This window comes from Neofelis nebulosa, chromosome 7, assembly GCF_028018385.1.
Source record: "Neofelis nebulosa isolate mNeoNeb1 chromosome 7, mNeoNeb1.pri, whole genome shotgun sequence".
NCBI classification, from domain to species: domain Eukaryota; kingdom Metazoa; phylum Chordata; class Mammalia; order Carnivora; family Felidae; genus Neofelis; species Neofelis nebulosa.
In genome coordinates this window covers 44635182-44658230 of record NC_080788.1, presented here as the reverse complement: position 1 = coordinate 44658230, position 23049 = coordinate 44635182, and the positions used below count along the sequence as shown (strand labels likewise).

The 23049-nt window shown below is 46.4% G+C and overlaps 1 protein-coding gene and 1 long non-coding RNA gene across 3 annotated transcripts in view; both read right to left on the bottom strand.

Annotated features, from left to right (window-relative positions):
* RORA (RAR related orphan receptor A) overlaps positions 1-23049 on the bottom strand; it is a 722505-nt gene that overhangs the window by 334227 nt on the left and 365229 nt on the right. The window lies entirely within an intron of this gene.
* LOC131518087 (uncharacterized) lies at positions 4681-22679 on the bottom strand. Its single transcript, XR_009264902.1, has 2 exons — positions 10097-22679; positions 4681-9846 (listed from the first exon to the last, which is right to left on the bottom strand). It is a non-coding gene; the product is annotated as an uncharacterized LOC131518087 (long non-coding RNA).

The following is a 23049-nucleotide window of genomic DNA, read 5'->3' as shown; positions in this document are numbered from 1 at the left end:
CTTAGATGATTCTTTTTTTCTTAGGTTTATTTATTTATTTCAGGGTGGGAGGAGGGGAGAGGCGGAGAGAAAAGACAGAGAATCCCAAGCAGGCTTAGCGCTGTCAGCAAAGAGCCCGATGCGGGGCTTCAACTCGCAAATCGTGAGATCATGACCTGAGCCAAAATCAAGAGTCAGACGCTTAAACGACTGAGCCACGCAGGCGCCCCAGAAAATACTCTTGAGAGTACCTTCTGCATCTGATCTGGTCAGTAGGCACCCAAGGACACCTTTTCAACTTGAGTCTCAGGTGCTAAAAACAGCCCCCACCCTTAGGGACAATTTCCAGCCTCACTGCTGGCTTCCCTCAGCTCTGAGAGGGCGCTGGGCTATCACTGAGGACTATTCACGGACTCGGGCAGACCAGCTGCTGCTATGCTGAGCCCTGCACCAGTTCTAGGCGCTACACTTTTTTTAAGCACTTGATTTAAATGAAGAAAGAAATTGGCTTATATTTTTAGCAGCTCCTGCTACTAAAACTCATTTGACAAAAGTGCCAAAGGGACAGTTAAGTCTGAGTATGATTTTTTTTTTTCCCATGGAGGAGGAGGAGGGTATAATTTATCTGAAAATGACTGGTACTTTCCTGGCCTGGGGACATTATTCTACCTGCTCTCTTTTTTTTAAAGACATACTCTTTCTTTTTCTCTCCATCAGATTTAAAACTTTAGATATTTATTGTCTTTAGCTTTAGTTCCCAAGCCCTAACGCAACCACAGGAAGGAAAAGGTGTGCACTCTCAATTCAGAAACTCCGAAACTCCACAACCTTCAATTACATTTCAGAATTAAAGGCATCTCATTGGGCAGACCAACACCCTCCCCTTCTCCTGCCTGTGATACAGATAACATGTTAAGTACTTTGGAGAGGTAGAACATAAAGCCTAATTGGAAAACAATATTAATGCTGTGTTTATATATACTCGGTGTGAGACTCAAAGTGTATGATTTTAGAGCGCCCCAAATCCCTTCTTCCCAAATGTTTCTCTTCTTGACTTGCCTTAAAATCTATGTGAGATCCTTCCCCCTACCCACCTCCCCCCCTTATTAGAGCTATGGAGAGAAACACTGGAATGAAAAAAAAAATCTTTTCTTCTTTTTCTTTTTTGAGAGTTAAGGCATCAGTCTATCGGAATCCTCTGCTAAAATGCCTGTTCCTTATAAAAGCAACATTTTTAACCCAATAATACCTTGACATAAATGACTTCAAAAGGTGAGTGAGCTGGTAGAAATGGAGCCCTGAGAGAACGGCAGAGTTCAGGGGTTTAGGGCTGGTAAGAAAATATCTGGTTTATATAAAATCTAAAATGAACTCATTTGTTCATTTGCTATTTGGAAGCTTTCTCCCAGAAATGCAAATTATGAAGGGTGGTTATATTCCCAGAGGACAGGTTTAAAAAGTTATGTTTTAACTGTCATTTACTTGAAGCGTAGTCCGAAGGATATTCCCAAACCACCCTTTATGGCAAGGCTTCCATAGGAATGTGTGCTCAGGAACCAGCTTGGGGGTGAACATCCTTCTTCCTGCTGCAGTGATATGGGAATGTGGAGCTGCCTTGTGGGAGAGAAGGGGGTCTCTGAAGGAATGGGGTTTGGGAAGGAGCTGCCTGTGTTGGTCCCTGAGAACAAGGGACCATCTGCACAGGACCCGGGGGTTACCGTCTGCCTCACGATTGCTGCTTCCAGTCAGGATTCAGGACTATTCAGTGACTGCATTCTAGCTATCGCCTTATAAGCAGCCAGATTCAGCTTGTTCGTGTCCATAACCTCTGCTACAGTGGGTGCATGTATTAGGTGCTCACTGAGAACTAGATGAAGAAAGAAAGATTCATGTACATTTCAGAGGCAAATCAGTACTAACTATACAAGGCATTTCATTGTAGAGGATCCCTAGGGTGAAGGACAGGCAACACCAGGAGTGGTGGGGAAAGCGGGACAGACTGAAGAGGCTTCCTGAACAACGTTTGGAGGGGAGGGAACAGAGTTGGAGAAGCAGTGACAGGTGTGAGACTCACTTCCTCTCCCCTCTCGGCCTTGCTTTGGACCTGAGCCTGGAGCAGGAAGGGGAAGAGAGGCAGGCAGGGGAAGAAGGCGGTCCTGCCAAACTAGTGATCAGTTCCAGGTAAAGGAAGGTTTGGGTCGGGGCTCAGAGGGCATCAAGAGGCTCCCGGAAGGAAAGAGAGCCCGAGAGGAGGACAAAGGAAGGGAAGGTGGAGGAGACACTCTTTGGTGACTGTCAAGTCTGGGCTCAGCCACCACAGTGGTCTATTTACTTCTAGGCACCTCCGGGCAGCTTCTGACTGAGGCGCACTGGGTGCAGCCACAGCCTCTGCACAGGGAATGGATGTACCCCTCACCCCGGCCCAGACCCGTGGGGATGTGGGACCCTCGAAGAGAAAGCTCCAGGGAGGCACTGGGCAGAAACCACCTAGGGTATTTCTTAGGAAGAAAGGAATAAAAGCCAAGCCTTGGCTAATGGCTTCTCCAAGGACTACCACTTTGCATTTTCCTTCCCTCTCTTCTTCCTGATTCCCATTGATTTTGAGTCTCTCTCATGTTCAGACTAGTCTCACCACTAGTAGCTCTGCTAGTCTCTCTCAAACCTGTGTAAAGGTGCAGAATTCATTTGCATTCATTATGGTCTCAGGGCAGCTCATTTACTTTCATCTTGCACTATCCAAAGAGTTACTCATTTACTTAGATCGCTTAAGGATTTCCAGGAGTCCTGCAAAAAACACATCAGGAGTCCTCCTCCACACAGGACTTTGAGGAGAACTGCAAGCCCCACTAGGGGGAGGTAGTGTGTCCCAGAGAGTGAGAGAGACTGCCAGAGCATTTAGTAAGAATCTGCTAGGGAGGAGATGTCTTTTCCCTGGTCCAACCTGGTTCACGCCTCACCTTTGCTTACCTGGATTACTGCCAGTCTGGAGACACCATATGCCCCAGGGAGTTTTACAGCAGAAGTGTTAGTCTCCCTTGGCATTTATTTATACCTTAGGGCTATTGGAATTCAGTGGGTCGCTGTTCCCTGGGGCATTGGCCTGTTAAACTCCTCTCTCACTGGAATGGAAGGGGCCTCTCTGCTTAGTTCCTGCATCAGTGTTGGGTGCGGGGGTGGGGGTGGACAGTGGGGGACAGAGGGCCTTTTCTACTTCCTGCTGGGTCCAATTCTGCCAAAAAAAAATACTGGTCTGTTCATGCCTGTAGCTTGAGTTCTTGTCCCACAGGAACCCTGCATGAACTAGGGAGAAGTTTTGCACATCTGGAGGCCTCCAGCTCTGACTCCTTCCAGAATCATCCATTCCCTAATCAGTACAGCCTCGCCAGGACAACACATGGAAAGAGATGGTCAATTCTTCCATTTGCCTTTGTCGTCTTATGAAGCAATCGACTGAAAGGGCAGAGCCCAGACACTTGAGATTCCCATAAGGAGATGGGAGAAATCTCACAGGGTGCCAGAAAACCCCTAAAGGAAAGGTCAGACCTGGTGACCAACTCTTGCTTCTGTTCATCCATTGATTGATCCATCTACTAATTCATCTAATGAACACATACTTTATTCACAACTCCCTAAGACAATTAACATATTGCCTTATTAGTATGAAAGTCTCCCCATCGTAGGGCAGGCTTCTTAGGGTTGGGACCCAGGCCTTACTCAGTTTAGCACTGTGCCTGGCACACAGTGGGAGCCCAATAAATAGATGATGAATGCATGAATGAACCACACAGATCTGAAGCTACCTACTGAGCACACGACTGTGTTAGAGCTCTTTCAAGGGTGAGGAGTCCCAATATTTGCCTTGGACTTTTGCAGAAAATGGTCTATTTTCATCAACATCATCACATAGTCACAAAAGGGCATTTTGGTCTATATTCTTCTAAAAGTAAATAACTTTCCATAATTATATGTGTAGTACATGTTTGCATTAAAATAGAAGGAACAGTTGTTCATTTAGAAAATGTGGAAAAGATAGATGGCTTTAAGCACAAAACCGTGGTCTATAGTCTCACCAACACTGTTAACGTTTTGGAGAATTTCCTTCTAGTCTTTTTTCCATATACAAACTTACAAAATTGGAAACGTGCTGTAGATGCAGTCTGAGATCTTGATTCTTCCACTTAACATTATATCATGAGCATTTTACCACACCATTAAATATTCTTTGAAAATGTGATGCTTAATGGCTGCATAATATTACATTATAGCTCTTCAATTCTTAACTAATGCAGATTTATTGTCCTTAATAACTCCCTGAATCACTGCACAATCAAAATTGTTCCCAGGCTTCTGTAACCATCACAGTGGCTGATGCTGACTGAAAACCTTTACAAAATGACAAGTAAGTACTTCCAGGCAAGTAAAGCTGTTACAACTGCGGCTGGATCTCATTTCAGCGTTTTCCCTCCTCAAAGTTACTAATTCATACAAGCATGCTAATGCCTTTGGAATGTTTATTCTCTTCAAGTTGGAAGCTCCAGGGTACACAAGAAAACAGGCATAGAGCGTGATGAGAAACACATGGCCAAAGTCTAGCTGATTCACGAAACACTTGAGATTCACTTGGGCAGGAGGGACCACGCCTCAGTTTAGGAACAGAGATATTTCAATTCCCCACAGTGAAATGATTTTGCTAAAAAAAAAAAAAAAAAAAAAAAAAATCATAGGCCATCAAGAAGAGAAACAATAATTCAAAGTTGACACATGGTCACACGCTTGTATCATCAGTGTGGAGACTGGGAATACCCGGGAGGCTAGGATGATAGAGGAGGTGATGAAGGGTCTTTACCAGACTGGGATATGTTACATAAGTTGTGTCCTAGGCTCTCTTCTACTGAACAACTGATTTCCAAACACTGCCATATTGTCTCTCACTCCTTTGGTCCCTTCGTATCCCAATCCAGTCTTCTTGTCCTTGGAGCTGGAGTGTTTGATGAGATGAATTTCAAACTCTAACTGGGAGGGTTTTGTATGGAAACCGCACTCCAGCACAGCAAGAACAAGGCTGGAGAGCATGTCTGCCGGGGCAGAACTGACTACCTGTGCGCACAGGTTCCCTCCATCATGACACGTCAGCTGGACGGTCGACGCTATCTCCTAATAGTGGGGAGCAGGCGGCAGACCTTTCAAAGTTCATCTGGGGAGCACTCAACACAAAAGCTTGTTACCTTTTGTGAACACTGTTCTACCACCAAAAATATTTCTGTGTTATGGCGGAGATAGCTAGTTATGGCCCGGTATCTCTTACCCCCTTCTTCCATGGGAAGATTTTAGCTGGGCACATGGCCACCCAGAATAAAGACTACATTTTCCAGCCTCACTTGCAGCCAGGTGTGACCACGTGACTAAGTTCTAGCAAACTGGATAGAACTACAAGTGAAACATACAACTTTCAGGTGCGGCCCTATAACTAGCACGACAACTAGCATGACAACCCCCTCATTTGCCAGGGACTTTCCTGATTTTAGCATTGAAAGTTTCATGTCCTGGAAAATCCCCTAGAACTGGGCAAAAATGGAATGTTTGGTCACTCTCTTTCCACCACCTCTCTCTTCAGCCTATTTCCTGGAATATGGACAAGATGGTGAGCCACCTTGGGGATGCGGGTGAAGGAAAGCCCAGGACTGGCAGGAGAAGCCTGGGTCCATGCCAAATTCTTGTAGCTCAGCTGCCACATCAGCTCAGACTTCTACGTGAAAGATAAATCGGTTCTATCTTGTCAAAGGTCTCTCCTTTCTCTCCAGCTAACCTAACTGACCAAGCCCCTTCTCTTTTACTACCATGATTTTTTGGCTACCATAATAATTTTGTCCATTTTCTGGAACCTGGCAACACCGGTCTTAACCACGCATTTGATATTTAATCACAGACTTCTTTATATAGTCATTTGTCTTATTCCATGCTTACGCCTCATCTCCTGGGAAGATTCTTTAAGATCCAGGGACGCAGTAGGGTATGGTTGAGAGAACAGGGCTTAGAGTTTAGCAGATTTGGGTTCGAGTCTGGATTTCAGCACTTGCTGCCTGCATGATCTTGAGTGACAGTTTTGTCATTTATGAGGTAGAAGTGATTATAATCCTTCCTCTGCACACTGCACTGTGTTGTTTTGAGTTTAGACATTATGGGAATACTTCATCAGCCATCAGTGCACTATAACCATGTTAACTATTCTTGAGAATCAGTCCTCTCTCTAATATTCACCGCATATCGTGAGCAGGCTCACCACAGTTCCAGGGACATAGTGAATGCCAGCTCTGTGAATCTTTGTAGAATAAATAAAGGAGAGGACAAAAAAGGTAAAAATAACAGTTCCTTAAATATTATGAAATTACAAAGAAGAAGGCTCTGCCTGGACATCTGCACCTTCAAATACAAAGCAGGCATGAAACACTGGGCAGATAACAAAATAAGGCCTCAGATACAAGTTTTCATTCATGAAGGGTTTTTCAGAGCCACGTTACCAATTAATTCTTGGCAATAAAATCTAAGTCAGCAATGCTGGAGATAGGACGTTCGATCCTAGGGACAGCGGCACCACCCTTCACAGCCTCAACGCTATGTGTTCTGTACCTCAACACGAATATGAGGAAAAATAAAAAAGTCTCCAGATATAGTTTATGTCCGGAAAGAAATGGCTTCTACTCAGCAAGCTGCTAAGAGAGTTGCTATTTTCAGGCGCTCTATAGCTTAGCAGATTACCAAGGTGATGACATTAAGTTTAAGACTCCCTATTAATGGAAGGATAAATGTGAGTAATTCAGGGAGGCCACTTAAGCAAACACCAACTGAAGGATAAAAATCGCCATGAAGCCCATGGGGGAAGAACAGAGACGCAGCTTTACCCAACAGCTCAGATGATGGACCTGACCCAATCACACACATGGAGCTCCTGCAGGTTTGTTGAGAGAAAACCATTTTGTTCGCACCCTTTTCAGACAGCTCCTACTCCACAAGACTGTGAGCTAGCCCCCAAGCGGCAAGGTCCCTAACTTGTCCCTCTTTCCCCCTAGCACCTCAAGATGGTGTTATTTTCCCTCAGGACCCTTACCTTGCAGGATATTTTCCCCCCAAAGAGTTATCTTTGTACTCAGAACAGGAGCCAACCAATTCAGCACCACTGAGCTACAAAGGACTGATAGTTTTCCTAGAAAGATTTACAATTTCAAAGGGGTGGGAGGCCTTAAACTCAGGAAGCGGATTTGTCATTGTAGACCTCAAGTGTGTCTATGTGGCCAGGGTGGGAGTAGGGCTGTAAGGCCAGGGGGTTTTGGAGGGAGAGAGAATCCCACCATCTTCTGAATAACACCATTTGGCTGCTGTATTGCTGCCTTTCCACAAAGTGGGACCAGAACACTGCACACAAATTGCTCTGATCAAATCAAGGGGCCCTAAAGGAGATCAGGCTTGGCTTAAAAGCTCTTGGGCTATGAGTTAATAAGAATTTTAATAAAAATGGAAAGTATAGCTCTGGGCCGTGCTACAATATCTCTCCGGGTTGCTGGTGTTCTATCAGTCAATCAGATAATCTTTCTGACGTTCGTAAAGTGGAGAGGGTAAGCAAAACTGCGGGCCAAAGAAGGTTTCAAAAACATAACCTGCACAAAGACCATCGGCTCTCTGAATGGCCCTCCAGGGACCTGAGACATACCTGAAAGTGAAGTCTTCCCTGCAAGATAAGACACCAATCAAACAGCCTGGGCCCAACACACTTCACATAACAGAACAATTTCCAGGAGCACTTGGGTGGCTCAGTGGTTGAACATCTAAATCTTGATTTTGGCTCAGGTCATGATCCCAGGGGCATGGTATCAAGCCCCAAGTCGGGCTTCCGTGCTGACAGTGGAGTTTGCTTAAGATTCTCCATCTCCCTGTGCCCCTCTCCCCCGCTGGCACACTCTCTCCCTCTCTAAAAAAAAAAGATCCGAAAAATCCATACACAATTCATTGTCATGACAATCTGTAGAAGACTACCTGTGATGACCGCACCTCCCCACCCCCCCGCAAACTCTGACAGATGAGGAGCCTGTGGGTCAGAGAGGTGGTGACAGGGGGACCTGATCCCAGGTCTTCTGACTCTTCTGTCCTTCCACAAATTTGTCAGTAGCTTACTTCCACTTTAAACTCAAACTTCCTCTTTAATCATTATGATGCTCTGATTTAGTTTACTATCCTCAGATACAACCTAGAAGATGGCTGGTCTGCATCATCTGATTCACCTCCAAAGGTAGGAAAAATCACTGACCCTTTTTTTACCTCCCAACTGCCATTGAGATGAAAACTTACTCTCAGTTTAAAAGCAAACAGCCTCCCTGCTATTTATCTATTTTTGTCTAAAGGACTATCAAGTTCTGTGGTATTCAAGGCACAGTTCAATACCTAGGGTGCTGCTCAATCACTTATTACTCCATTACACCAACCTCTTTTAATATGCCCATCAACAGGTATGTTTCTCATGGTTAAACATGGGTCCTAACAGTTGATAGGCAGGATTGGCTTATGTTTTTCTTGTTTTTTGTTTGTTTGTTTGTTTTCTTAAATTTTTTAACATTTTTTATTATTTATTTTTGAGACAGAGAGAGACAGAGCATGAACAGGAGAGGGGCAGAGAGAGAGGGAGACACAGAATCTGAAACAGGCTCCAGGCTCTGAGCTGTCAGCACAGAGCCCGACGTGGGGCTCGAACTCACGGACTGTGAGATCATGACCTGAGCCGAAGTCGGATGCTTAACCGACTGAGCCACCCAGGCGCCCCTGTTTGTTTTTTAATAAATGGCATTCAGCTGAAAATACAGGTGACATGGTGTGATAGTTGTTTACCCAGAACATGTGGGAACAAATGCCAGCCCATGTGAAGGCACATGCCTGTAGAGAACTACCAGGAGGCTTCAAACACCACTTAAAAGTTTGTGCTGGTCCGTTCTGTTTTCTGTGCCGAAGGACAGAGGAGACAAAACAGAGAAACTTCATTCTTGCTCTTGGTGTTTCACACACTGGTAAGGACATCATGAGGAGACTTGAAAGTTTACACTAGCTGTCCTGACCATTCTCTCTTCATCTTTGCCACATGCTCCCCCTGCCCCTGATGATAGTCCCACAGGTTTCTTTCATCAGCAGGCTGGTAGGTCCAAACTCCACACTCTTCCTAGGCAATCGATAACCTCCCAGTGTCCACCTCTAGACCAGAGCTCTCTTCCCAGTTTTAGACTCACTCTCCTTTGGTTCCCTGAACATTTCTACCCCCATGTCCAGTGGGGACTCCAGATGCAGCACTTTGAGAACCAAATCTGTGGCCTTCTTGCCTAATCTACTGCCTCCTGGGTTCTCCATTTAGCTGGAAACACCCCCATCCAACCACAACAGAAAAGCTGGGATTCTTTTTGTATCCCATCCTGTTTGTCATCACTCAGGTTCATTGGTTGCTAAGCCCTTAAGGGTGTATCTCTGAAAGACTCCCCAGAGACTCCCCTCCTCCCCTCCCCTCCCAACCCCACTGCCCTAGGCCATGCCTTCCCATGTCATTCATCTAGTCTAAACCTCAAAACCTTGGATACGCTGCAGCCAGTGATGCTTCTAAAGGTAAATCTGACCGGGACCTTCCCTACTGAAGAAATCCTTCAATGGCCCCCTGTGCTCATGACCAAGTACAAAATCTTTACCTTGACTTTTAAAGCCCTCTATCACCTTGTCTTTGCCCCTTCCCTAGGCTCCCTGAATGGGCAATTAAGGGACGTGGAACTTTAGAGGCAGATCCCAGGCCAGAGCCCAGCAATCTTATTTCTCCATCTTGAATTCTTGTCACAAAAACCACGCCTTTCTTTCTTTCTTTCTTTTTTTTTTTTTTAAATTTTTTAACGTTTATTTATTTTTGAGACAGAGAGAGACAGAGCATGAATGGGGGAGGGTCAGAGAGAGGGAGACACAGAATCTGAAACAGGCTCCGGGCTCTGAGCTGTCAGCACAGGGGCCCGATGCGGGGCTCGAACTCACGGACCGCGAGATCGTGACCTGAGCGAAGTCGGCGCTCAACCGACTGAGCCACCCAGGCGCCCCAAAACCACACCTTTCTATCCTGTATTTCCTATTTATTGGTCAATGGATGGAAATAGGAAAACAAAATGACCAGGAAAAAAAAAATGAGGCCTGTCTGATTGAGGTGATTCCAGATGTGCACTGAAGCTTGGCTCACACAAGCTTCTCTCCAGGTGGGGCTCTAGAATTACGCAACGGCGAGGATGCACGTATATCAGTCAATGGGTACTACACACTGCCAACCCCATCCTTCCTTGCACACGTCAACACAGGCTTGGTAGCAGGTACTGCAAGTTTAACATGTGAAAAACAAAGCAAGAAAACAGCGACCTCATTACCTGTCTGGAATGTAGAGACAGTGGGGAGCCTGTCTGGAGGTAGAGGTACACACACTTTAAATCCTATCTAATGCTGGCCGGTAACCTTGGCCTTCGTTTCCATGTTGACCACAGAGTTAGGAAAAAACGCATGCACCATTTACTTCTCTAAAGAGCTAACTGGGGGTATAGCCTTCACTGTATCTATTAGCTTTGAAATCACAGAAGGCCCTACCAAACGAGTTAGCTTCTGATGGTCTCCTCTCATGATGCCCCAAACTGGGATATCTGGAAACATTTGGAAGCAACTAGCTGTTCACTTTGTATGCAAGCATTTGGCATTGTGAAGTTACACCCCGAAGGAAAGGGATATCTCCCTCCTCTTTGTGCCCTTTGGGTTGGCACAGGAAATGTCTATGAACACTCCAGAAGGGATCTTATGAACAAATAACACAGGCCATATAACGTGAGGTGGAGCACAGTTGATGCTCCAAATTTTTTTAAGATTTGGCTTCCCAGCCCTTCTCTAAATAGAGATTTTGTTATCATTGCTTATGATCATCGTTGATATACACTCGAGTCTTCAAATGCTATGGGATGATCTGGATTCAATGTCTGGCTGTCTCCTCTGACACCATCTGTCTCCCCAGCACATGCTCCAATGGAACCATGAGCCACAGTTTGAGTAATCTGCTGATAACTCTAGAAAACAGGTGCAATTTTCATTCCCATAAGCTTGGGCCAGATCCCTACCTGCTGATTTAAGCCTGGTCTGGCCTGTAGAGTCCTGGACCCTCATCCTGCTTTTAACACTGAACACAAGCTGACCCACACAGGGTCTAGGTGTGGGACTTTACCCTGGCTGTGACAGCACAGCACCAAACATCGAGAACATCATGAAAAAACGAGAAAGCTCTCCAGCTGTATCCAAACATCCAGAAGTCTGGCATGGGGAAGAGGGAACATCTTGGCACCTGCCCCATCAACCAGGGTGTGCTGTCCAAGCAGAAAGGCAGCAGGTCCCGGGGCCTGGCTGACCAGTGCCCTGGGTTGGCCATGGAGAGAGAAGCCTGTGGCGTACCTTGTCTGTGCAGGATGAAATCTGGCCTGAAGACTACAGACCTAAGGCCCATCCTTCTGGAGGTTTCCTTCAGAAAAGAAGCATGAGGCCAAGTGAAGGGGGGAAACAACAGTGTGTTCATAAATAACCTCACCCACACCAGATAACAACAGCCTCATACTTGCAGGTGTCAAAACTGTGGCCAGGTCAAGATTTCCCTCTTTGCTTTCAGTTCCCAGAGAACACGATTTAACCAAAACCACATTAAAAAAAACTCAGTGTCTTCTGGTTCTAATTCAGTTCCCCCAGACAATTTTCTTCTTTTTCTTGTAACAGGGCATTTGGAGCCCCACCTGACTGATCATCCTTGAAAACATTCATTCAACACATTAAGGGCTTGTGTTATTGGGCACTGTCAGCACAGTGTGCCCTACCTTTAATGAACATAATGACAGTAAGACTGAGCAATCAGTATATTAACAACAATGATAATAACAGTTGCTAACACGTACTGGCCCTTTATGTGCCCCACTGAAAAATCTCTTTAGTTGTATTTTTAACTTAATTTATCAAGCCACCCTAAACATAAATACCATGATGATCTCATTGGGAGCTCCGAGAGATTAAGTGACCCAAAGCCACAAAGCTGATAGACAGTGGAGCCCAGATCTGAATCCAATCTGCTGGGCTTTTGAGATCGTACGTTTACGCACGACCATATTATATCCTCACACTTCCACACAGTACATGTGGCAGAGGGGACCCTGGGTCTATACAGTGATCTCATAATTCCGGGGAGCACCGTTCATGGTATTCCATGAGATTGGTACCCGTGGGAGCGCAGCTCCATAGGATACAAGGAAAAGTATGGCTCCTGCCCTGGTGAGATAAAGTGACCTTGTCCTGGGCTCTTAGAGGCACTAGAAGTATAGGTAGAAAAAAATCTCGTACAGGGACGGCTATGTGTGTGTCTGCATCACTGGTAGCGGCTTATAGAGAGGCTGGCAACCAGGAGGCACTATGACAATTTTGCTGCCTGCCTGATTGAAGGAAAACATTTTAGAAGGTAAATAAAGAAGGAAGATTCCCAAACTGGAAGAAGATGAACTAAGAGTCTGTCGTGCTTAGCAGCCTGGAGTAGGGTCAGGCAGGAGAGTCCTCCCTGTGGGAGGACCATCTATGGTACGTGAGCTACGACAGGGAGAAGGGAGCTGAGTGTGCCGAGCTGGCCCTGAGATGGTTCCAGTAGGTAGAGGAAGGCCTGAGTCTGTAGCAGCAGTTAGAACTGCTTCCAGAGTGAACTCTACTCGCTGAGGACTGATGTTGCCAACTACTGCCATAACATGGGGGGGGGGGGGGGCGGGGGGGCGGCGGCTTGGTTTCTTTGTGGGACATTCAAGCCTAAGAGAGCCTACTCGTAATGGGAAGAAGGAGGTGCCTGTTTCTGCGACTCACTGGCTCCGGGTGACTTGTCCTCTCATCTGTGTGTCCTCAGCATCTGTCCCAGAGGGCTCTGCAGCATCCCCAGAGGGCACCGAGGGCCTGGCATGGAGCTGGGTGAAGACGACATCTCCTGGGTCCTCAGGCTGGATTTGGTCCAGGGCTACCTCTGCAGAGCCAATCTCTCTGCGCTTCACCAAGAAGTGTCTGAACACTGAATGCAGAGCCAATGACACCTCGAATCCTGTTGTAGCTCTAAACTGCAGCGGGGCTTGACCTGGGGAAAGTTAGTTCAGCCTCAGGGTTCCCATTAGGAAGAAGATCATGACAGCTAGATGTTTGCTAAGCTGTTTTCTTCTCTCTAAAGGGACCCTGCACGTGTCCAGCCACTGCCAGACTGGCAGAGGAGAGATGGGAAGGAGCTCTAGGTTAACCAGCACACTTGTCACCCAGCTCCCCTCTCTCCTTGTCCCAAGAACGAGTGGGTCTAGATTCTGATCTGTGACAAAGAAAGGATGTGCTCATTATCCCCTAAAGCCTGCATCCGTGGCCTGCAGCACGCCCGACAAAGCAGTCTGCCTTTTTGCACTGTGGTAACTGCCCTTGAAGCCTGACTGGCTGGAGCCCAGTTGATGGTTTTTTGAAAGCTGTTACCCCCAAAAAAGCAATGCTGAGTTAGGTGTAGAGATAATGATCTCTGCGCTGTCACACCACACGGGGAGGGAGGGTGGCGATAATACCACCTTCTTCCTCGACAACAATAACTTACGGAAGCCAGAGAAATTTGGGCATTGAGAATAAAAACATTCACTGCACTTACCAAGTGTTGAGTGACTCTCCATTAGCACTGTCAGCAGAGACCTGCAGGAAACAACTGTGCCTCGTTTTCTCCCCACGCCACCCAGCAGCTGACAACAACTGCCCAGAGACAACACTTGGAAACAACACTTGCCCGGAGACTCCAAACATTCTGCGGTGGCTGGGAACGCTCTCTCGGGCCTCAGGCACTGCAAGGTATCCTCACAGACCTCTTGCGTTCTGAAACCCAAGAGGAATCTAGGGCTGAGTGATTCTGTGCGACTAGAGAGAAAGAAAGAGGAAGCAAAGCCACAAGCTGGATGGTTCTGTGGCAGCCGCCACGACCACCATCCGACCAGCAGGTCACCTGGCGATGGGTTCTCTCTCTCCCTTTCTGTTGCTCTTGCTTGCTTTCCCTCCCTCTCATCCTTTCCTGGGACTTTTACTGCTTCTGGAGAAGAAGGCAACTGCCCTTGCTTCTGCCATTACAAAGAAAAGGAAGATGAAAAATACCATTGAGAAATACCCCACTGTTATTCTGGAAGGTAGAAAAGAGGTGAAAGAAACCTGCTTTTTCTGTCCCTTTGGGAGGGATGCTTCCCTAAGGAAGGGAGTAGGTGGGAAATAATAGAATTCCAAGGCCACAAGTTGACATTGTGGGACCGACACCACCACTCCCATCCCTGTGTTGTCAGTCATCTTATTCCTCATTCTCTACTTCCCGACAATGTTGCTCTCGTTTCCATCTCCTCTTTCCTTTGGTCATTACTGTTTCAGTTCATTTTTCCTCACGAGGAAAGTATAGACCACGTAAAACCATCTCGAACCCTTTGTGCACAAAGCATGACACAAAATGTACAACCAATCAATGTGCCCAAAACCACGGTGTTGGGACCCGGGTCAACAGTCACCCCCACCCCCAGGACAGAGAACACTCACACCCCACTCTGGGTTGATGCCTTCTTTGGTACATCCTCCTTCATTTTCCTCTACTGCCTCTCAGCCCAGGGCCCGACTCATCCTCCTCAGCCATCTTCCTTTTTAAAGGTCTTGATTCTGTTTTTCCATTCCATTCCCTTTGCTACCTCCCTGGGCCCTCATCCATTTTGCTTGGACACCAACAGAGCCTGAGCAGGCTCCAACATTCCTTCTTGCTTCCGGTGCACCCCAAAATGATGACAGGTGGAGATTTCCCCAAACACCAATTTCTTTAATGCCATTCCCTGCTGGAGTATCTTCAGTGGCTGCCCATGGGCTGAAGGACAACATCTAAATCCCTTGCCTTGGCAGAAAGGAGCCTCTATGTTCCGGCCCTAACTTACTTTTCTAGACCTTAATAATACTAGGTTTTTTTTTTTAAAGCTACCACTTATGGGGCACTTACTACATGCCGGGCACAGCACTAAGACTTCATCTGAGTCTGTTCTTCTGACAGTCGTACAAAGTCCTGTTACCTGCCCTTCGGAGATGAGAAAATAAGGCCCACAGAGATGAAGTGACCATGAAAAGCTGTACGCTGAGTCGGCGGGCCCGGCACTTGAACCCATGTCATTTGTTATGATACCAAAACCTGTGGTCAGGATGGTAATAGGTGCCCTGTGCTGCAGCCAGACCACCCTGGGCTCTCCCGTCTACATATGCTTTGGCGGCCGTGGATCACCTCCGCTGAAACCCAACTGAGGACCATGTGCAGAGGAGCCCTCAATGCATATGACTTGAGAATGCTCAGCCTTCAGAGTAGAAAACAGGGTGACAAACATGACACGCAGCCTGGGAGGCACTGAGTGGCCAGGCAGTGGAAGCAGGCCACAGCATCTGCCGGGTGAGGGCAGTGGTGGTGGGGCTGGAGCTGGCTGGATCTATCCGAGCCAGAGGACAACTGCGTGCTGTAGCCCCCTCCCCCTCACTCCATCCTCCTTTTCTACCCACTGCTGCTGTGTGGCTCCCAGAGCCCCCTTCCCAGGGGGCATTCTCCAAACCTCCACACCTAAGGATGACTCAGGTAGGAAGCTGGGTTCTGCCTCCCTCTTTCTCCAGCTGTTTTGCTGCTAGGAGATGGAGGAAGGGGCATCCTCACTGGGCCTCCGGGTGATTCTTCTTCCCTCGTCCAAGGCACAAACCTCCCAGAGGCCCTATGTTAACATGAAATGCTTCCGGTCAGACTCTTCCATCATAGAACACTCTGAGTTCCTAAAAGTTAAAGAGGTAAGACAGAATCAGACACAGAAGGAAGCCATGGAGGCCAGCCCCTCCATGAGCAGGTGAGTTCACCGGAGCCTGGACAGAAAGTACTTGTCCAAGGTCATTCAGCCTGAGAGTGGCAGAGGCCAGGCAAGGCCACGAGTTCTAAGTCTCCCAGGCACAGAGCTCTTTGCCTAGCCTGGCAACAATGTACTGCCACCACCCAAACCAATGCCTGTTTCTACTGTCCCTATGGAGGTCATGGTTAAGCGTCCGTTGACTTCCCAAGAGCCACATGAGCTATAAAAGCGATTCTTCCCATGTGTCTTTCAAGGTGTCAGCAGAAGTCAAGGACACTTTGAGGATTCACACTCTGAGCACAGCAAGCCAGGTACTAGGAGGGTTAAATCACTTGTGAAAGGAAAGCCACAGGCTGAGTCAGAACCAGGGAGAGACTGGCAGGCACAGCCCTGTCTGGCTGGGGAAGGCCAAGGTCTTCATTTTGGCAAGGACCCGTAAGGTGTCCTCCTGTCTTTCCGGGGGGTCTGGTGCACTCATTGGGTTTAAATCTTAAGGCGAAAGAGCGTAGGACACTAAATGCTAAAAGTGCTTACAGCTGAAGATCCCAGGATGCTATCCCAGGTGCTAAACATCCCAGGACAATGCACAGAGCCCTCCTCTAGCTGGGTCAGCCCACCTTTCTCCAGCCTCACCTCTGTATGCCTGCTCTGCTCAAGCCATACTAAACATAGCCCACATGTCCATATCTTCCTTATCTCTTTTGCTATTCCCTCTGCTGGGAATACTTTTTACCTTTTTAACTGGAATACTTGTACTTGACTTTAAATACGGATTTTAAATGTCTTCTCCTTTTCATAACCTCCCCTGGCTCTTCCTTTCTAGTCCCCCTTGTCTGTCTTCCTTCAGAACTGCATTTATGGCACCTCTCGGCCCTTTCTGGGTTAAATCCTAGCTATTTGTTAACATGCTTTCTCTCTACGGCTACGGTGAAAATCTCTCAAGGACACTGGCTCAATCATATTCATCTCTGTACCCTAAGTAGTTGGGTCAGTTCCTGACACATAGAGGGAAAAAGAGAATTCCCTGCTTAAATTAAATAGAAATACATCTGCTTAAGGAAAACTTTGCTCCAAATTCCCAAGTGAAAAGCCAATAAAGGTTTTCTTTTCTAAGAGTAGAGCAAAGGCCTCATTATAGATGAATGGCAAGGTATCATTTTACAAGCTGCTGCCACGAGCAAACCTCCACACACGCCTAAACGCACATGTGTGTGCACGCACACACACATAAAAGCTGGAAGGAGGTGGATGCTCTCTGACAAGGTGCAACAAAGAAGATAAGATCACCCTGCTGCAAAAGAAGGTAAGGCACGTGACCATGTGGGTAACCCCAGGCATAAACGACACCCTCAGCAAGGCCCAGCTTAAATCTAACCACATCATCTTTTCATGAAGCAGACATGAAAAAGTACGATTAAAATAATTACAAAAAGGGTGGTTTAATGCCTTCTTGCCTCGATGGTATCAAAGCTACACACTCTGGAGCTACTTGGGGAAACAATTCTCTGAGATAAGAAGATGAACTATCCGCTCAAGAGAACGTGCAGGAAGCCAAGGTAACTGGGCAACACATAACGAAACAGTTTGTGGCTAATGAGCCATCTAAACCAAAGAGTCCCTGGGCGGCATCAGTTGTGTAAGCGAAGGAAACCAAACCCACCCTTGCCTCAAAGTGAAGACTTTGTGGGTGCCAGTGTGTGTGTGTGTGTGTGTGTGTGTGTGTGTGTATGTGTGTGTCCTAACCAAACATTATGGCTAAAGTGAAATTCACAGCTCTTCCACCTGTGGCTGAGACTAGTATAAAATGAAAATGTTGAAGAGTTGAGACTTATTTTCACGCAGCAGCCCTGAAGTCCCCTTCTGGTGACTCCGCCTGCTGTGTGACTGTCTTGCCGAATGACCAGTGCTGCATCAGTGCAAACTGAGACACCGGCATTGGTTGATCAGCATATCCCAGACAGAGATGAAGAATTCCAGCATCACGGTGTTCTGATACAGTTGGGTCTGAATTCTCTGAGCCACAGCGACAGGTGTCTTTCTCCCTCTGGAGCTCTGCTTACACCCGGTCCATGTTTTACTGCAACATGGTTTTTCCATCAGTCTTCACCCAGTAAGCCTCCCAAGTAATCTTCCCATGATTATTTCAGGTCCCAGAACTAAAGAATGTGATAGCTGGGATGGGGTGCAGGGCATTTAGATTCCAAACTTACAGACCCAAAGGCTTGCTATTGAATCTCAGGTCTGCATTAGTCAGGGCTCTTTGCTTTGGGGTACATTACTTAGCCTAAATCTCCGTTTTCTCATCTATATAAACTGGGAAAACTTTACTTATGTAACGTATGTGGCACAATCACGAGCACAAAGTTAGACGTCACGGTATGGAGCCATTATTATTATTGCCACCATCATAATCTCTCCAAACCCTCTTGATTTCTAGAAGATCTTGAGGTCCAGAGAGGTAAGGTGCCTTGTCCTAAGGAAATGAGTCTTGTGTGATCCAGTAACCATTGCCCCTGCTAGGTGATGACTAGACCACAGGTAGTAGCACTCAGAAATAGCTGAGTTCGTGGCAGAACTTAGATCTACTGATTCTCAGGCCAGAACCTGACCCAGTGTACCACAGTAGTGCCATGTACTGTTATTTATTATTGCACGGTTATTATTTTTTTTCTCCAGCCAGGTCTTAAGTCCCTGGGAAGTAGGGACCTCATGCTGCTTAAGTTCCTCCAGATTGTAGCACTTCACAGGTAGTAGACAAATATTTGTTCACTGGCTGATTGCAAAGATGGCTGCTGATTTTGAAAGCAACAGGCTTCCATCGAGGCTGATTCTCTCCCACACCATCATGTCCTTGTAATTTTGGGAAACTCAACCAAGAATGTCTTGTGCTAATGTGTTATCACAGGGAAGCATTCCACCCCTTTTTGGGATGCAGATATAGATCGCTCCAGATTGCAGGCACACTAATTAGAGCCACTGGTAATTTGACTGCTGCTCTAAAGCCCCAAAGCACTCACTGAAGGCACCTTTGTCCTTGCACATGAGAGCTTCTGTCCCTACATGTCAAAACAGCCAAACTGTCTTTTGATGGTGCTGCTGGTACCCACAGCCCAGATGTCCGGGTCAAGGTGCCAGCCCACCAAATCCATCATCAGAAGGGAACCTGGTGCCATCCCTTTTCCGGAAAGCAGTGTGGCACAGATCACTGGCTCTAAATAGGATATTCTAATAAATGTTGCTGTTATTTTTACTGTCTTGTGCAGTGTTGAATATGCTTCTCCTAAGCTGGCCTTTATGTAACCTCCATGACCTCCCTTTTTAATTCAGATCTTTATTTTCTATTTCATAAACGCTTTTAATTTAATATCACTGTAAAAACTCTAAATGAATATACATGGTGTTATTGTACTAAGCTTTTCGGGCTAGACTTTTGTGGCTGGTTAGTATCGGGGATGGGTCACTGTGAGAGCACAGGAAGGCATGGGTACAGCTTGGGAGCGTCTGAGATACAGTTCTTGCCTAGCAACTGATAGCCTCTTGTTGCTTCATTCAATTTTTCCCATTCTTGACCTCTGCCCTTGTTTTCCATAATATCGGTACAATGAGTTGAATAAATGGCCCTGTCTATAAAGAAGTGGGGAAAGTGTGGCTTGGGCTAAAACTCTCAGGGGATTAAAGGTATGAGGGGTAGACAAAGAGGTGAACTTAAAGACCACTCAAATGGATAGAGATAGGTGTTCCTTGGAGGTTCCAGCCAGACAAGAGTCCACTCAGAGTGGACCAGGGGACACATTCCTGTCTAGAATATATTATATTCTTCTTATGAAGTTGGGAATGGCTAAGGGCAGTGACATGTGCCCCACATTCTGTGTGACACCCCACTGTTCACTGCTTTTTCAAACATTCCCTGAGTAGACTCCTCACAGGATTGTGAGGACCGTGTCCAGAGGTGCACTGTCCAAAACGGTCGCCACAAACCACAGGTGGCTATTGAGCACTTGAAATATGACTAGTCAAAACTGAGATGTGATTTAAGCATAAAACATACACCAGAGGTTGAAGACATAACACTTTTTTTAAAAGAAGGTAAAAATATCACATTCTTATGTTCTTTATATTGATTACATGTTGAAATAATGTTTTTGATGTATGGGGTTAAGTAAATGTTTTATTAAGAATAACTTACCCTGTTTCTTTTCACTTTTTAAAAATATGGCTACCAGAACACTTAAAATTAGAAATGTGCATTGCATTATATTTCTACTGGCCAGCACTGCTTTAGACAATTGCCAGAGAAGTTGTTTCCATTAAAGTATGGATCAACCCAGTGAAAAACACAACTCTTGAGTCCTCTGCCAACTCCCCATCACACTCAGAATGAAGTCCATGCTCCCACTCTGGCCCCCATGATGCTGAGGCACCTGGGCCCTGCCTACCTACCTCCCTGGCCTCCCTCTGGATGCTCATTCAAATGAGTTGGAACCTTCCTCAGAAACTCTAAGCTCAGGCCAGGCTCATGATCTTTGCAGGATGTTCTCTCTATCTGGAATACTCTCCCTCATGTTTTTGTTATTTGAGTGTCATCTCAAGTGTTACCTCCTCAAGAAAGCCTTCCCTTGGGAGGCACAATAATGTCCCCCGATGACGTCTACATCCTGTCTCTGGAATCTATGATTAGGCCACCTTATAGAGCAAAAGGGACTTTTCAGTTATGATCAAGTTTAGGATTCTGAGATGGGGAAATTATCCTGGATTACCCAGGCAGGGAGGATCTTTATAAGGAAAAGAAGGGGGTAAGAGAGTCAGAGTTGGAGGAGATGTGATGACACAAGCAGAGGTCAGAGATGTGCAGGGCCAGGAGCCAAGTGGTACAAATGGACTCAGAAGCTGCAACAGGCAAGAAATGGATTCTTCCCTAGAGCCTCCAGAAGGAACACAGGCCTGCCAACCCATTTTAGACTTCAGACGTCCCAAAGTGTAAGATAAATATGTATTGTTTAAAGCCAAAAACCTTGTGATAGTTTGTTATAGCAGCGACAGGAAGCAAACACACATCTCAACCTGAGATTAGGTACCACCCAATTTCCAGTTCCTCTATTCCATCCTTCCAAGTTATTCTTTTATTGTTAACAGACAGCATCCAATTTATTTGTTAATTTGCTTACTTGTCTATTTTTAGTCTCTCCTGACTAGAACGTGAGCTCTCTGTGGGAAAAGACCTCCTACTGCTTTTACTATCAGGGATTCTGCCTTTTAAACTAATGCCTGGCACACGGTAAATGCTCCTTGGTCTGAATAAATGGTTTATGAATGCATAAATGACAATGGACTATTTAACAGATTTTCATGCAACCAACTGGATCGAAAAAAGTACACCCAAGGAAATGAGATGAACAGTACGGACAGAGTGCTCACTACTTATAAGGTACATGAGGTACTGCAGAGATGTAAAGAATTTGATGACCCCACAGTCTCTGTAGTGAGACATGTATAGGCACATGATAAAACAATGGCCTGTGGGGTATTAAATGGCTGGAGTCAAATGGGGGTAGGACATTGGGTATGAGCAGTGGTGGGCTCATAAACGAGCTCTCAAAACAATAACGATGGCCTGATGGGTAGTTCTTGCCAGTTCTGTTTAAATGCTCCTAAAGTGACTGCCTTCAAGCTGCCACTGCAATGTCTCTGAATGTGGCTTGGGGAAGAGTCAAGTAGGATCTTGCTGGGGTGGGGGGTGGGATTTCAAGTGGACCTAGAAGAGTTGAGACGATGAGGATAGACTCAGGAGAGGGCAAGAGGCATGGAGCACACAGAGGTTAAGGATCACTTTAAGGCTGGTGAAGTGGGGGGATCAATGGCCTTTGTGGCTCCAGTGGGTTTCTCGTCATTGACGCAAACAGAAATAAGAGATTAACTAGAAGTCACCATGAGAAGGTGGCTAGAGAGATATGGGAACAGAAAATCTTATTGTCGGGAGGATCTTGATGATTTTTCCAGCCCAGCACCGATTTTAATGAGTCAAGGGTGGAGTTAAGAGACCAGGCTAGCAACACCCAGAGAGGAACAGTGAATAGTCCGTGTTTGCTGAGCTGGTTTAGAGGATATCTTGCCCTGAACTCAGGCTGATGTCCTCACTTATTCTGCCTCTCCAACGTTTGATGATTGACACAACATGCAGCACCCCTACAATCCTATCATAAAGATGAGCAGTCAAATGAACTTGGGTTCCCAAAGTAACTCTCCCTGGAATTCCCATTGTTACCCAGGTGTCACTTCCTCTAATTTATAAGCCTGGGTGATTGGATTCTGGGGGATCCTAGGGTGGTGTTTAAAAAGTTGGTAAAGGGGCGCCTGGGTGGTTCAGTTGGTTGAGCATCAGATGTCGGCTCAGGTCGTGATCTCACAGTGCGTGATTTCGAGCCCCGCTTCGGGCTCTGTGCCGACAGCTCGGAGCCTGGAGCCTGCTTCGGATTCTGTGTCTCCCTCTCTCTCTGCTCCTCCCCTGTTCTCTCTCTCTCTCTCTCTCTCTCTCTCTCTCAAAAATAAATAAACACTAAAAAAAAATTGGTATGTATGTTGGGGGAGCCGGATTGGCTCAGTCAGTTAATCATCCAACTCCTTCTTGGCTCAGGTCATGATCTCGTGGTTTGTGAATTCCAGCCCCATGTTGGGCTCTGCACTGACAGCACAGAGCCTGTCTCAGATTCTCTCTCACCCTCTCTCTCTCTTCCCCCCTCCTTTGTGTCTGTCTCTCCAAATAAATAAGTCCTCTCTCTGTCTCTCCAAATAAATAAATAAATGTAAAAAAAATTCAAAGAATAGTTGGTGTGTGGGGTCAGACGGTATCTGGATTTGACTCCTGATTCCACCATTTCCCAGTTGAATGATGCTGGGGAGGTGACTTGATCTCTCGAGACTCTAGGTTCCTCATAACTAAAATGGGGACAACAGTCCTCCTCAGAGGTTTCTGAGAGGATTACATAATACATAAGAGACACTCAGTGTCACACCTGGCACACAGCATGTGCCTGATCAGTGTGCACAATGGCAGGGATAACAGTGAAAATCATGTTTTTCCCCTTCTCGAGATCCTGCCAGACAGACCCTC